General features: G+C 37.5%; 1 protein-coding gene and 1 non-coding gene across 3 annotated transcripts in view; both read right to left on the bottom strand.

Moving 5' to 3' along the window:
* The window catches only part of NUMB (NUMB endocytic adaptor protein), a 177,267-nt gene that overhangs the window by 133,790 nt on the left and 28,858 nt on the right, over window positions 1-14,619 (bottom strand). For both annotated transcript variants that reach the window (XM_046647037.1, XM_046647035.1), the window contains exon 2: window positions 9,576-9,709. The gene's annotated coding sequence lies outside the window, so the exon portion shown is untranslated. The remainder of the gene's footprint in view (window positions 1-9,575; window positions 9,710-14,619) is intronic.
* LOC124231213 (U6 spliceosomal RNA) lies at window positions 1,751-1,857 on the bottom strand. Its single transcript, XR_006886437.1, has one exon. It is a non-coding gene; the product is annotated as a U6 spliceosomal RNA (small nuclear RNA).

Genomic DNA, 14,619 nt, shown 5'->3' on the forward strand with positions numbered 1-14,619 from the left:
TTAATAAATCAAATTCATTGTTGGTTATCACTGATGAAAATAAGAAGTTGTTGTTTTGGGCAGAAGCTCAAAGGCAGAAGAACATCATGTAGTGAAGGAACTACAAAGAATTTGGTGAGAATAATCTAAAATGAAGCACTGAGCTGTAAGACTGAAGTGGTAGCTACAAAGCAGATCAAAAGTTTAGGTCTATAATGGAGAGCTCCTTAAATACCACATTAAGAAATTTAACTTATTTCACAGGTAGTAGAATATAATTATGAGTGGTACCATCATACATTTGACTTAAGGATAATTCTGATGGTTTTCTGACTGTTCTGGGCTAGAACAGCAACTGCCAGACTTTTTTGATCCTGTACCCTATTACTAAAAAGTTTTGAGCATATCCCTCAATGTATGTATATTACACATTTAGACACTACTATGGTCACATATTATATTAAATACATACAAAGTAGAAAATGTTTAAAGGATGAGATGATAAATACAATAACAGCCAAAAAATAGAAACAATCCAAATGTCCACGAACTGATGAACCAATTTTTTTTTTTTTTTTTTTTTAAAGATTTTATTTTTTCCTTTTTCTTCCCAAAGCCCCCCGGTACATAGTTGTATATTCTTTGTTGTGGGTCCTGCTAGTTGTGGCATGTGGGACGCTGCCTCAGCGTGGTTTGATGAGCAGTGTCATGTCCGCGCCCAGGATTCGAACCAACGAAACACTGGGCCGCCTGCAGCGGAGCGCGCGAACTTAACCGCTCGGCCACGGGGCCAGCCCCTGAACCAATTTTTTTTAAACTTTTTATTAAGATTATGATAGTTTACAACCTTGTGAAATTCCAGTTGTACATAATTGTTAGTCATGTTGTAGGTGTACCACTTCACCCTTTGTGCCCACTCCCCACCCCCCCCTTTTCCCCTGGTAACCACCAATCAGTTCTCTTTGTCTATATGTTTAACTTCCACCTATGAGTGGAGTCATACAGAGTTCGTCTTTCTCTATCTGGCTTATTTCACTTAACATAATACCCTCAAGGTCCATCCATGTTGTGAATGGGATGATTTTATCCTTTTTTATGGCTGAGTAGTATTCCATTGTATATATATACACCATATCTTCTTTATCCAATCATCAGTTGATGGGCACTTAGGTTGCTTCCACGTCTTGGCTGTTGCAATGAACATAGGGGTGCATGGGACTTTTGGAATTGCTGATTTCAAGTTCTTTGGATAGATACCCAGTAGTGGGATGGCTGGGTCATAAGGTATTTCTATTTTTAATTTTTTGAGAAATCTCCATACTGTTTTCCATAGTGGCTACACCAGTGTGCAATCCCACCAACAGTGTATAAGGGTTCCTTTTTCTCCACAACCTCTCCAACATTTGTCACTTTTTGTTTTGGATATTTTTGCCATTCTAACAGGTGTAAGGTGATATCTTAGTGTAGATTTCATTTGCATTTCCCTGATGATTAGTGATGATGAACATCTTTTCATGTGTCTATTGGCCATCCATATATCTTCTTTGGAGAAATGTCTGTTCATGTCCCCTGCCCATTTTTTGATTGGGTTGTTTGATTTTTTTGTTGTTGAGCTGTGTGAGTTCTTTATATATTATGGAGATTAAGCCTTTGTCAGATAAATAACTTGTAAATATTTTTTCCCAACTGGTGGGTTGTGTTTTTGTGTCAATCCTGTTTTCCCTTGCCTTAAAGAAGCTCTTTAGTCTGATGAAGTCCCAGTTGTTTATTCAAAAATATGGAATGCTTCACGAATTTGCGTGTCATCCTTGTGCAGGGGCCATGCTAATCTTCTCTGTATCGTTCCAATTTTAGTATATGTGCTGCCGAAGCGAACACATGAATGAATTTTTAAAACATGGTATATATCCATACAATGGAATACTATTCAACAATAAAAAAAGCAATACTGATACATGCTACAATATGGATGAACCTCAAAAATATTAAGCCAAGTGAAAGAAGCCAGACACAAGACTACATATTGTATGATTCTATTTATATGAAATTTCTAGAAAAAGCAAATTTTTAAAGACAGAAAGTAATTAGTGATCACCTGAGGTTGGGGTTAGGAACAGAAATTGACTGAAAATGGGCACAAGGGATTTTTGGGGAGTGACAAAAATGTTCTAAAACTGAACTGTGGTGATGGTTGTTGTACAACTTTGTAAATTTATGAAAAATCACTGTTCTGTACACTTACAAATGAATTTTATAGTATATAAATTGTCAATAAAACTGCTTAAAAACAAAAATTAAATATAATGTGAATATCTTAATGCAGATATCTATGCAAAGTAAGTTCCTAATGGACTAGAAAATAGCTGAAAGTAAAAAGCCTGGTTAGGGGGCCTATTTGACAGTTGAAAGACACCACAGACACCTAAATGTAAGATGGTGACAGTGAGAATGCAAAGAGGAGGACCTTCTTAAAGTTAAAATGCAGAGTAAGGTTATTTCATTACCCACATCAAACATCATTCTAGATTACATATATAGCACTATGTCTTACACTAATAAATGACAATATTCATGTTAATCTTAAAATTCCAAAGACCGGGCCTAATCAATACAGTTTTGCTCTGGCAAAGGAGTTAATTTTAACAGAGTACCCTAAGCTCTGGGAAATTCCTTCTTATGGCATTGTCATCACTTTACAGACTTAACTTTGCAAGGTGCCCAAGCCTCTGTTCTCCTTTATTTCCTTCTTAATCAATGTGTCGCAAATCAGATAAAGTGCAACTTGCTGGAAGTGGTAAAGTTTTACATGAATAACCAGGTTTTCCTCATATGGTTAATGGACTCAGAAAATAACACATTTTTCATTTGATCATGTTTTTCTGTGAAACAGAACTTTTTAATAAATATTAACTATTATTAACATTATATTCAAAAGGATGGGATACAATTTAAAGCAATGTCAATATCAAAATACCCTGTTAATCTTTAACTCATCCCTCACTGTTCATTCTAACCCTGGTTTCACTGAGCATTGAATTTTCTAATTTACCTTTAACAGTTGTCGGAACTGGACTTTCCGGAAGTTTATCCAGTTTTAAGACTCTCAAGAGATTCAAAGATGTCAAAATTCTCAAAGCCTCCCTTTTCCAAAGATTAAATCATCCCAGTGGGAGGGAGAGCTCTGACTTCCTTCTGTAGTCAGAAAAGGTTCTTAGGATTCACCTTCTTGTAAATTTAAGCAGTTCTCAGAGATTGTGAGTTAACGAATAAGCTCTCTCTTCCATAGCTAGAGGATAAAAGAGAAACATCTCTGAAAAATATCTCCATCAATGACAGTATAACTTTCTTTCAATCAGATCTCAATAACTTTCTTCATCTGTTCATTTCTCATATCCTTAGATCACTACCTAATGTTAATGTTTACTGATTAACATACTATCTGTGCCCTGTTCATAAACAGGGACTCATGTCGTGAAGTTTTTACTGTCAATCCTCTGAGACAGATTGCTCAATTTGCAAAAGTAACTTGGAATTAGTAAACATTCAAACTCTCTCAGAAGTTAACATTTTTTTGAAACATTTTTAGGTGGTGCAGCAGTTAAGTTCACACATTGTGCTTCTCGGCGGCCCGGGGTTCGCTGGTTCAGATCCCAGGTGTGGACATGGCACCACTTGGCACGCCATGTTGTGGTAGGCATCCCATGTATAAAATAGAGGAAGATGGGCATGGATGTTAGCTCAGGGCCAGTCTTCCCCAGCAAAAAGAGGAGGATTGGCAGTACTTAGCTCAGGGCTAATCTTCCTCAAAAAAAAAAAATTGTTTTAAATATACTATAATCAGGTAAAAACCAAGATAAATTTATCTCTCTACTGATATAAAAAAGCCCTGTCACTATGAATGATTAAGCTATTTATAATATGCAGAATTTCTAATTCACTGATTGATAAAAAGGAAAAGTTAGTTTTTCATATAATGTGAAACATTATCATATGTGTCAAAAGCCAAGACCTCTCCTTGGTAAAATGCAGAATATAACCTAGCTCTATTAAACACCGTGAACAGTTAAGCATTAAAAAAAGAAAACGTCCTGGGGCTGGCCCCAGGGCCGAGTGGTTAAGTTCGTGGGCTCCAATTCGGTGGTCCAGGGTTTTGCCAGTTCAGATCCTTGGCGTGGACATGGCACTGTGCAGCAGGCCATGCTGAGGTAGCATCCCACATACCACAACTAGAAGGACCTACGACTAGAATATACAATTATGTACTGGGGGGCTTTAGGGAGAAGAAGGAAAAAAAAAAAGAACATTGGCAACAGACATCAGCTCAGGTGCCAAGCTTTTAAAAAAAAAACATCCTGGGGCCAGCCCCATGGCCAAGTGGGTAAGTTTGTACACTCTGCTTCAGCGGTCCAGGGTTTTGCTGGTTTGGATCCTGGGCGTGGACCTGGCATAGCTCATCAAAGCCATGCTGAGGCGGTGTCCCACATACCAGAGCCAGAAGGACCTACAACTAGAATATACAACTTTATACTGGGGAGATCTGGTGAGGAGGAGAAAAAGAAGAAAAAAAAGAAGACTGGTAACAGATGTTAGATCAGGTGTCGATCTTTAAAAAAAAAAAAACTCTATTCAATATTGTACTAGACATTCTAGCTAGAGAATTAAGAAAAATAAAAGAAATCCAAATCAGAAAAGAAGTAGTAAAACTCTCTATTCTCAGATGACATGATTCTATATATAGAAAAAAACAAGGAATACACACACCAAAACAAACTACTAGTGCTCATAATCAAAATCAGAAAATTTTTTTTTTAAGATTTTACTTTTCCTTTTTCTCCCCAAAGCACCCCAGTACGTAGTTGTGGATTTTTAGTTGTGGGTTCTTCTAGTTGTGGCATGTGGGATGCTGCCCCAGCATGGCCCGATGAGCGGCGCCATGTCCACGGCCCAGGATCTGCATTGGCAAAACCCTAGGCCCCCAAAGCGGAGTGCGCGAACCTAACCACTCGGCCTACGAGGCCAGCCCCCAAATCAGCAAAATTTGTAGGGTACAAGATCAACATACAAAATCAGTAGTATTTCTATATATAAGAAATAAAATATCCAAATAGGAAATTAAGAAAACAGTGCCATTTATAATAGCATCCAAAAGAATAAAATACCTAGGAATAAATTCAACAAAGGAGATGCAAGACTTGTACACCAAAAACTACAAAGCATGGCTGAAAGAAATTAAAGAGGACCTAAATAAATGGAAAGACATTGCATGTTCACAGATTAGAAAACTTAATGTTGTTAAGATGGTACTACTACCCAAAGCAATTCACAGATTCAATGCAATCCCTACCAAAATTCCAACAGCCTTTACTGCAGAAACAGAAAAGCCAATCCTGAAATTCATATGGAATCTCAAGGGGGTCTCAAATAGCCAAAACTATCTCGAAAAGGAACAAAGTTAGAACATTCACACTTCCTCATTTTAAAACTTAACTACAAAGCTACAGTAATCAAAACAGTATGGTAATGATATACGGATAGACATACAGATCAATGCAATAGAATTGAGAGTCCAGAAATAAACCCAAACATCTATGGCCAATTGATTTTCACAAGGGTGCTAAGACCATTCAGTGAGGGAAAGAATAATCTCTTCAACAAACGGTGCTGAGACAACTGGATATCCACATGCAAGAGAATGATGCTGGGCTCTTACCTCACACCATATACAAAAATTAATCCAAAATGGATCAGACTTAAACGTAAGACCTAAAACTATAAAGCTCTTAGAAAAAAATATAGGGGGAAAGCTTTATGACACTGGATTTGGGAATGATTCCTTGGATATGACACCAAAAGCAAAGGCAACAAAAGTAAAAACAGATAAATTGGACTACATTAAAATTAAAAACTTCAACGGCCAACAAGCATAGGAAGATGCTCAGATGCTCAACATCATTAGTCATTAGGCAAATATAAATCAAAACCACAATGAGATACCACCTCACACCCATTAGGATGGCTATTATTGAAAAAATAAAAACAAAAAGTAACAAGTTTTGGTGAGAAAGTGGAGAAACTGGAACTCCTCTGCACTGTTGGTGAGGATGTAAAATGGTGCAGCCACTATAGAAAACATTATGGCAGTTACTCAAAAACTAAACATAGAATTACTCTATGATTCAGCAATTCCACTTTGGGGTATACACCCAAAAGAACTGAAAAGAGGGGCTCAAAGAGATATTTTCACACCAATGTGCACAGGAGCATTATTTGCAATAGCCAAAAGGTAGAAGCAACCCAGGTGTCCATCGAAGGATGAATGGATAAACAAAATGTGGTATATACATACAATGGAATACTATTTGGCCTTAAAAAATAAAGGAAATTCTGACACATGCTATGACAAGTATGATCCTTGAGGATATTATGCTAAGTGAAATAAGCCAGTCACAAAAAGACAAACACTGTATGAGACCACTTTTACAGGATACTGAGAGTAGTAAAATTCATAGACAGAAAGTACTAGAATGCTGGTTTCCAGGGGCTGGAGGGAGGAGGAAATAGGGAGTTGCTGTTTAATTGGTACTGAATTTCAGTTTTGCAAGATGAAGAGTTCTGGAGACTGGCTATACAACAATGGGAATGTACTTAATACTACTGAATTGTACACTTAAAAATGGTTAATATGGTAAATTTTATACTATGCCAATCACTTCCTTACCACAAATATTAAACACTTTTGTTAAACATTTCATACATAATGGGGGGGGTACCAGAAGAAAGTCACACAACTTCTGTTTTGCCAAAAAGCTATATAAGCGTGAACTGAATGCCATTTTTCAACTGAGAATCATTATATGTTAGAAATAAGAATCTCACCAAAAAATAAGGTAAGTAGGAGAACCAATAACCCCCTATGTCCGCACCCGGGATCCGAACCTGGGAACCCCGCGCCACCAAAGCGGAACATGCACACTTAACCACTGCGCCACTGAGACGGCCCGTCTTTCTGCATTTTAAAAGAATACTTGCATAGTCATTCTTCTTTCTAAGACATCCTTTCATTTAACTCCTTCTATGGATTGAAGAAAGTGTCATAGACTAAACACTACCATATATGCAATTTCTATAGGGTGTTTTAGGAGTTTTTACTGATGTTTGTCTTAGCTTTAGTCAAAAAGCAGTATTTCACTCACTTAAGGGATTTTTATCCCTTCATGCACAGGTCTTGCAGAATGGAGGCAAAATACAGCATTCAATAAACCTGGAAAAGATATTATCAGCAACTCACCTACTCATACTTCTTAAAAGCAAAAGTGGGCTAAAAAAATGCTTAAAACAAAAAAGCAGGCAAGTTAATTGCTTAAAGGTTTTATATACGTTTATATATATATATATATATATATATATATATATATATATATATATTTTGTTGTTAAGATAGACTATTTTACACTACCTATAATCCCTATTCCCAATCTACGTCTACCAGAAAACATCTTATCTTGTTTTTAAATGCCAAAAATTTCCCAGTTACTGTACCTTTTGAACTAAAATATACTGTTTCACAAATTCAGTCAATTCTGATTATTCACAATTGAGAGCAAACTTCTGAGATTACCTCCATTGTCACAATAGCTGGTTCAGTCATTTTCCACTTAGAATATCTACCTGTCAGTAGTGGGGGAATAGTACTGCACCAACTCTGTACAGTCAGGCTCATTATGATGTAAATCACCTAGGAATGGGAAAGTACCTAGACAGTAAGACATCTTCTGGGTCTAAGAGATAATGAGATGCTCCTTAGAGCTTATTTCCCAGCTATAGTGAATGGACCAATATTCCCATGTAATGTTTAGAGGATTATCTGAAAATATTCCATTACATCCAGAAATAGAGTATCAGCTATATTCAAACCTGTCACAGGCAATTTATGCAATTGATCAGTGGCATCAATAGGACATCCAAATACTCTACAACTTTGCAAGTTTTCTTGTCCAACTGAAAAAAATTTTAATATTTACCAGAAATTTAGAAGGCATAATTTTTTACAGAATTGTGCAATCCTGAAAAAGATTTCATAGTTTTCTTTAAAAGCAGACAGACAAAACAAACAACACATATGATAATATTGGCACTAGTTTGTCAAAACAATTATATTGGAAACCAATTTTCCAAATAATTTCCAAATTATTAAAACAAGAAAAAAAGTAGACTTTGAACTAAAATGACTAGCATTTTCTCCAAAAACCCAAACTACAAATCTTACTTTGCATTCTTTCTAAATTTTTGTCTCTACTTTTGATTACAACAGTATGCTGCTTTGTTGATACAAAAGAAAATTCAAAATCTATTTCACTTCTTTCTGTTTAGGCATCTTACTTTTAATAACACACTCCACTAGACAAGAGCACACAAAATTTTTATTGGACTCATAAACCATAATTTCCTGCAAATATTCCTCTTTTTCATATATACACACATTATTTATATTCTTTATCTTAAAAGTAACACAAACTGTGGCAGATTATACTTTCTAAAGATGGCTACAACAGCAGATTCCATCCCATATACTCTTCTTATAACATGATGTTGATATTTGTCCCTTCAAGTGGTGGGGTCTATGTTCACCCTCTCCTCTGAACCTGGGTGGACCTTTATGACTACCACAACCAATAAAAGAGAGCAGAGTAACACTATATGATTTCCAAAGCTAAGTCAAATATGCCACGCAACTTTGCCTTGCTCTCTCTCTCTCTGAAACCAGCCACCATGCTGTGAGGAAGCCAAGCAGCCAAAAGGAGAGGTCATGTGTAGGTGTTCTGGCTGACAGCCCAGGCTGTGGTCCCTGCCAACAGCCAGCAATAACCACCAGACATATGAGTGAGCAAGCCTTCAAAGGATTCCAGCCACCCCCACTATTTCAGTTACCCACCTCACACCACATGTTAACAGAGATAAGCTGTCCCCACCAAGCAAGCCTTGCCCAAATTGCAGATACATGAGCAAAATAAATGATTGGTATGTTTTAAACCACTAAGTTTGAAGTGGTTTGTTATGCAACAATAGATAACTAACACAAGCTGATAAATACAATTTGGAAAATGCATGAAAAAAAGAAAAAATTTTAATTACCCTAAGTTGCACCACTGTTAACATTTTGACATATATTTTACAATCAAGAAAATGTTTTGCCTCACTTAATATTCCAAATGCTTTGTTTTTACCAGGATAATGGTTAAAATTTTTTTTTTTTGAGGAAGATTAGCCCTGAACTAACTACTGCCAATCCTCCTCTTTTTGCTGAGGAAGACTGGCCCTGAGCTAACATCCATGCCCATCTTCCTCTACTTTATACATGGGACGCCTACCACAGCATGGCTTTTGCCAAGCGATGCTATGGTCCGCACCCGGGATCTGAACCGGTAAACCCCGGGCCACCGAGAAGTGGAACGTGCGCACTTAACCGCTGCACCACCGGGCCGGCCCAAGGTTTAAATTTTTAAAGGCAGTCAACTGTTTGCATCTAGGGAGAAAGAGGAAGGAAAAACATTAGCATTCATTCTGCTTTTCTTATCCTTACTATCTCTTTCACTTACCTGTCCTAAGTGAGGGTCTGAGGATGGCTGCTGGCCCACCAATATTCCAATCTATGGATGTGGATCAAGATCTCGGGTTCCAACAGCAGCTGCACTTGCTCTCCTCCCTGAAAGAAGTTTCTTAAGCCCCAAATCTGAAATTTTCAAGGGAAGAAAGTGTTAAAGAGGGGACAGCTCGGTGGCGCAGTGGTTAAGTTCGCACGTTCCACTTCTCGGCGGCCCAAGGTTCACCGGTTCGGATCCCAGGTGCGGACATGGCACCAATTGGCACGCCATGCTGTGGTAGGCGTCCCACATAGAAAGCAGAGGAAGATGGGCATGGATGTTAGCTCAGGGCCAGCATTCCTCAGCAAAAAGAGGAGGATTGGCAGCAGCTAGCTCAGGGCTAATCTTTCTCAAAGCAAAAAAAAAGTGTTAAAGATAGACATTTCCTTTCATTCACTTATAATGCCATCTCTACAACTGAATGGGGGCTGACAGAGTAGGTTAAGATTACATGGAAGTGAATGCACAGGTTTCACTGAAAACGGAGTTGGGTAATGGGAATTCAAGTCTCAGGTCTTCTTCTTACTACCTATATGACCTTAACTAAGGCACAAATTCTCTGTGCGTAAGTCTCATCATGTGATGAAGATTGAGGGGACAGGACTGAAATTTGGGGCAGGGAATCAGAAGACCTGGGTTCTAAACTCAGTCATCATTCTGCTTGCTGTAAGAAGTCTGATGATTCTCTGGACTCAGATCATCATCTCTAAAAGGTGAGCGTTGTATTAGATAATGGTTCCTGAAATCTAACCCTTGAACAGGTGCCAGCCATGACCCAAAAACCAGGCGTAAAGTTACCAATTGTGCTATGAGATTGTTCTTCCTACTTTTCTTGGTGTTAAAATGTCTTCTATTATGAGATGATGTGATAGACAATACGAGTTGTTTTTTAAATATCCTAGAGTTTAAATAAAAATCTATAGTCAGGGGCCGGCCCAGTGGTGCAGTGGTTAAGTGCGCACGTTCCACTTTGGCGGCCCAGGGTTTGCTGGTTCGGATCCCGGGTGCGGACATGGCACCACTTGGCAAGCCATGCTGTGGTAGGCGTCCCACATATAAAGTAGAGGAAGATGGGCATGGATGTTAGCTCAGGGCCAGTCTTCCCCAACAAAAAGAGGAGGATTGGCAGATGTTAGCTCAGGGCTAATCTTCCTCAAAAAGAAAAAAGCTATAGCGCTATGTAAACAATCTAAAATTGTTTTAGAAATTCTAGTGTCTGTGATTTATATGAGCTCTAAAATTCCTTCTACTTCTAAAATTCTACATATTTATTCACTGCTCAACTAATATTTATTAGGTACCTAATATGTGACAGGTACTCTACTAGTTGCTGGGGGCCCCAAAAACAAATATGACTAGTCCCTGCTCTAAAAAAGCTCCCAATCTAATAGGGAAACAGACACACAAACCTCAAATACAATATAATGGGTTAAGTCTTCTAACAGAGATTTTGCACCTTATGACATACAGGAGGTAGAAGAGTAGAATGAATATTAAAATTAAAAGAGGATTTTGGAGTGAGTTTTGTCATTGTATGAGAAATTACTTAACCTCTTTGAACCTCAATTTCCTTATTTGCAAAACAGGAATGATTACAGATACCACAGAGTCGTGGTAAATAGTAAGATACTAAAAATAAAGGGCTAATCCACCAAAAAGTGTGGCTTCTACAACTTCCAAAAGACAGGATAAAACGTATCATGTATTAATAATCTGGCACAAAAGTATTATTACGGTACTGATTTACATTCAGCGGTACCTTACTCCACTAGTCTCTAAGCAACTAACAAGCACAACCCAGTTTGCGGCATTTTATATTCCTAGCGCCTAGTACAATGCCGTATAAACAGCAGGTATCGATAAATAGTTTATTAGAAAAAAATGATTGAATGAATGAACGTATGGCTTCTCTTTTCTTACAGGAATTAAAGTCATAGTAACTGAAAGTAAAAATTCTTAAGATTTTTATTCAAAACTCATTTTAAGTGTATATTTTAAGCACTCAAACTTGTCATTCTGGAATCTAGATACGCATGCCTGTTTTAAAAAGGAAAATCACTTCATTACAGACAATGCAATACAGTAGTTCTCCCTTATTCACAGTTTCACATTTCACAGCTTCAGTTACCCACAGTCAATTGTGGTCTGAAAATACTAAAGGGAAAATTCCAGAAGTAAATAATTTATAAGTTTTAAGTTGCATGCCATTCTAAGTAGTGTGACAGAATCTTGCACTGTCTCACTCCGTCCTGCCTGGGATGTGAATCATCCGTTTGCCCAGTGTATCCACACTGTATACACTACCTATCCACCACTACCACTCAGTTGTCATCTTGGTTATCAGATAACTGTTGTAGTATTGTAGTGCTTGTGTTCAAGAAACCCTTATTTTACTTAATAATGGCCCCAAAGCGTAAGAGTTGTGACACTGCCAATTCAGACATGCCAAAGAGAAGTTATTATTGTTAATCTCTTACTGGCCTAATTTATAAATTAAACTTTATAATATGTACGTATGTATAGGAAAAAAACATAGTATATACATACAGAGCTCGGTACTATCTGAGGTTTCAGGCATCCACTGAGAGTCTTGGAACATATCCCTCCTGGATAAGGGAGGACTACTGCAGTGGTGTTTCTGAATAGGAAGACTAGCAGCAGCTAACATTTATTGAGTACTATTTGCGAAAAACTCCTCTAGATGGATTATCTCACTTAATCCTGACAACAACCCCCTTATGAAATGGACTATTATTATTTTCTAACTAGGAAAGCTGAGGCACAGAGAAGTCAAGTTACTTCCAGTATCACAAAACTACTAAGAGGTAGGGCTGGGATTTAAAAAAAAAAAAAAAAAATTCAAGCTGTGTTGACCCCAGAGCCCTCTTTTTAATTTTTACTCAACTAAATAACATTGTTTTTAAAAAAAAGATTTTACCAGGGGCCGGCCCAGTGGTGTATTGGTTAAGTTCCTGTGCTCCACTTCGGCACCCCAGGGTCCACCAGTTCAAATCACAGGCACAGACCTACACACCACTTACCAAGCCATGCTGTGGCAGGTGTCCCATGTATAAAGTAGAGGAAGATGGGCACAGATGTTAGCTCAGGGCCAATCTTCCTCAGCAAAAAGAGGAGGATTGGCGGCAGATGTTAGCTCAGGTCTAATCTCCTCAAAACAAAACAAAAAAAAGATTTTACCAGAACTAGGAACATGTGCTCCCAATGATTTTTTTTTTTTAAAACAGAACAGAGTCCTTTAATATGTGTGCTAAACACGCATATAGGAAACAGTCCCCACCCTCAAATGTCCCACACACCAATGTGGTGATGTAATATTAGTAAGTCACAGCCGAATTTCACTCTTTTAAATTTAATTATCTCAATGTTAAGTTTATCTGCAATTTCTTTTTCATTTACTTTAATTCTAGGTACTACTATCTTGAGTTTTCAGAATATATAGGAAAGGTCCTAAAGGACAAATGAGTTAAAAATTGAAAGACATAATAAAGTTATTTTGTATGGACATCTACTCTCAGATAATTATATTTTAAAAACCCCACAGCATAAGAACAACTGAATTTCATTTCCAATAGAGGCTCTAACAAAACAACTTCAGATGTAATTTGCAAAATGTATTTTTAGCCAACAATGTGTTTTACTTCATTTCTTTATTGACTTGATTCTAGAATGGACTATAACGCTTTTGATGTTTTACTTTCAGTCATACTAAATACCAAAAAAAAAAAAAAAAACCAGAGAAATAACCATAGCTGTAGCAAATGCTTTTCAAATATGCCAGAAATCGCATTGGGCATGTTCCTAGTGAAAACACTTGATGTGTATTTGATCATAATGAGCCAATATAATTAAAGTTACATTTAGTTTTTCTCCATGATTACATTTCACATCTTTCTGCCTCCATAACAGCATAATAAACTAAAAGTATTCTTACTATTTTTAACTATTTTCAAGGAAACCAATATTCCAATGACAGTAACCAAGGAGCCATAACAAATTATGGATGTTAGCAGTAATTTCCCAATATCTTCAGAATGCAGTGGGCAGGTGCTATATTAAAGAGGAAATATGAATATGGATTATTTCTGAATACTACCAGAAAGGAAAAAATATAAATTTCTGAAAACACAAGTGGAAACACTAGCATTGTGAATTCACAAAACTATTCTATTCTTTTCTCTTAATTATATACTAATTCCTTGCTATTCAAAGTGTGGTTCAGACTAGTAGCACAGGCATCACCTGGAAGCATTGTTAGAAATGCAGGGACTGGCCTGGTGGCACAGCACTTAAATGTGCACGTTCCACTTCAGCGGCCCGGAGTTTGCTGCTTCGGATCCCAGGTGCGGACATGGCACCACTTGACATGCCATGCTGTGGTTAGGCATCCCTCATATAAAGTAGAGGAAGATGGGCATGGATGTTAGCTCAGGGCCAGTCTTCCTCAGCAAAAAGAGGAGGATTGTTAGCAGTTAGCTCAGGGCTAATCTTCCTCAAAAGAAAAAAAAAAAACAAGAAAGAAATGCAGAATCTCAGGCCCTACCTCAGACCTCCTGAATCAGAATCTGCATTTTAACATGAAACTCAGGTGATGCACACACACAGAAAATTTTGAGAGGCACTGTCCTAGCTCACTCATTCAGGGGCTCTTCCTCTTCCTCATCTCCTATCTGGCATATAGGAGACCTGATTCTTTTTCTTTTGAGCATGTTAAGACTCAGCAAAATGAAGTGAGGTATCTTTAAGTAAGATTACACAGTTTCTTAACAACTTACTTTTCATAAAAGATTGTAAGCTCCATGAAACCAAAGATTTCACTGTATCCTCAAGACCAAAACAGTGCCAGGAAAATTTTTATAGAGTGAACAGACACCAGATGATCCCTAAAGTCCTCCAACTCTTAAATTTTTGGCTCTTCCATTTGCTATGTAAGCAAAATTCTACTTAAGGAAAGGGAAACTAAAGTATGAGATCATCTAAA

Source organism: Equus quagga, chromosome 20 (genome assembly GCF_021613505.1).
Source record: "Equus quagga isolate Etosha38 chromosome 20, UCLA_HA_Equagga_1.0, whole genome shotgun sequence".
In the NCBI taxonomy this organism is placed as follows: Eukaryota; Metazoa; Chordata; class Mammalia; order Perissodactyla; family Equidae; genus Equus; species Equus quagga.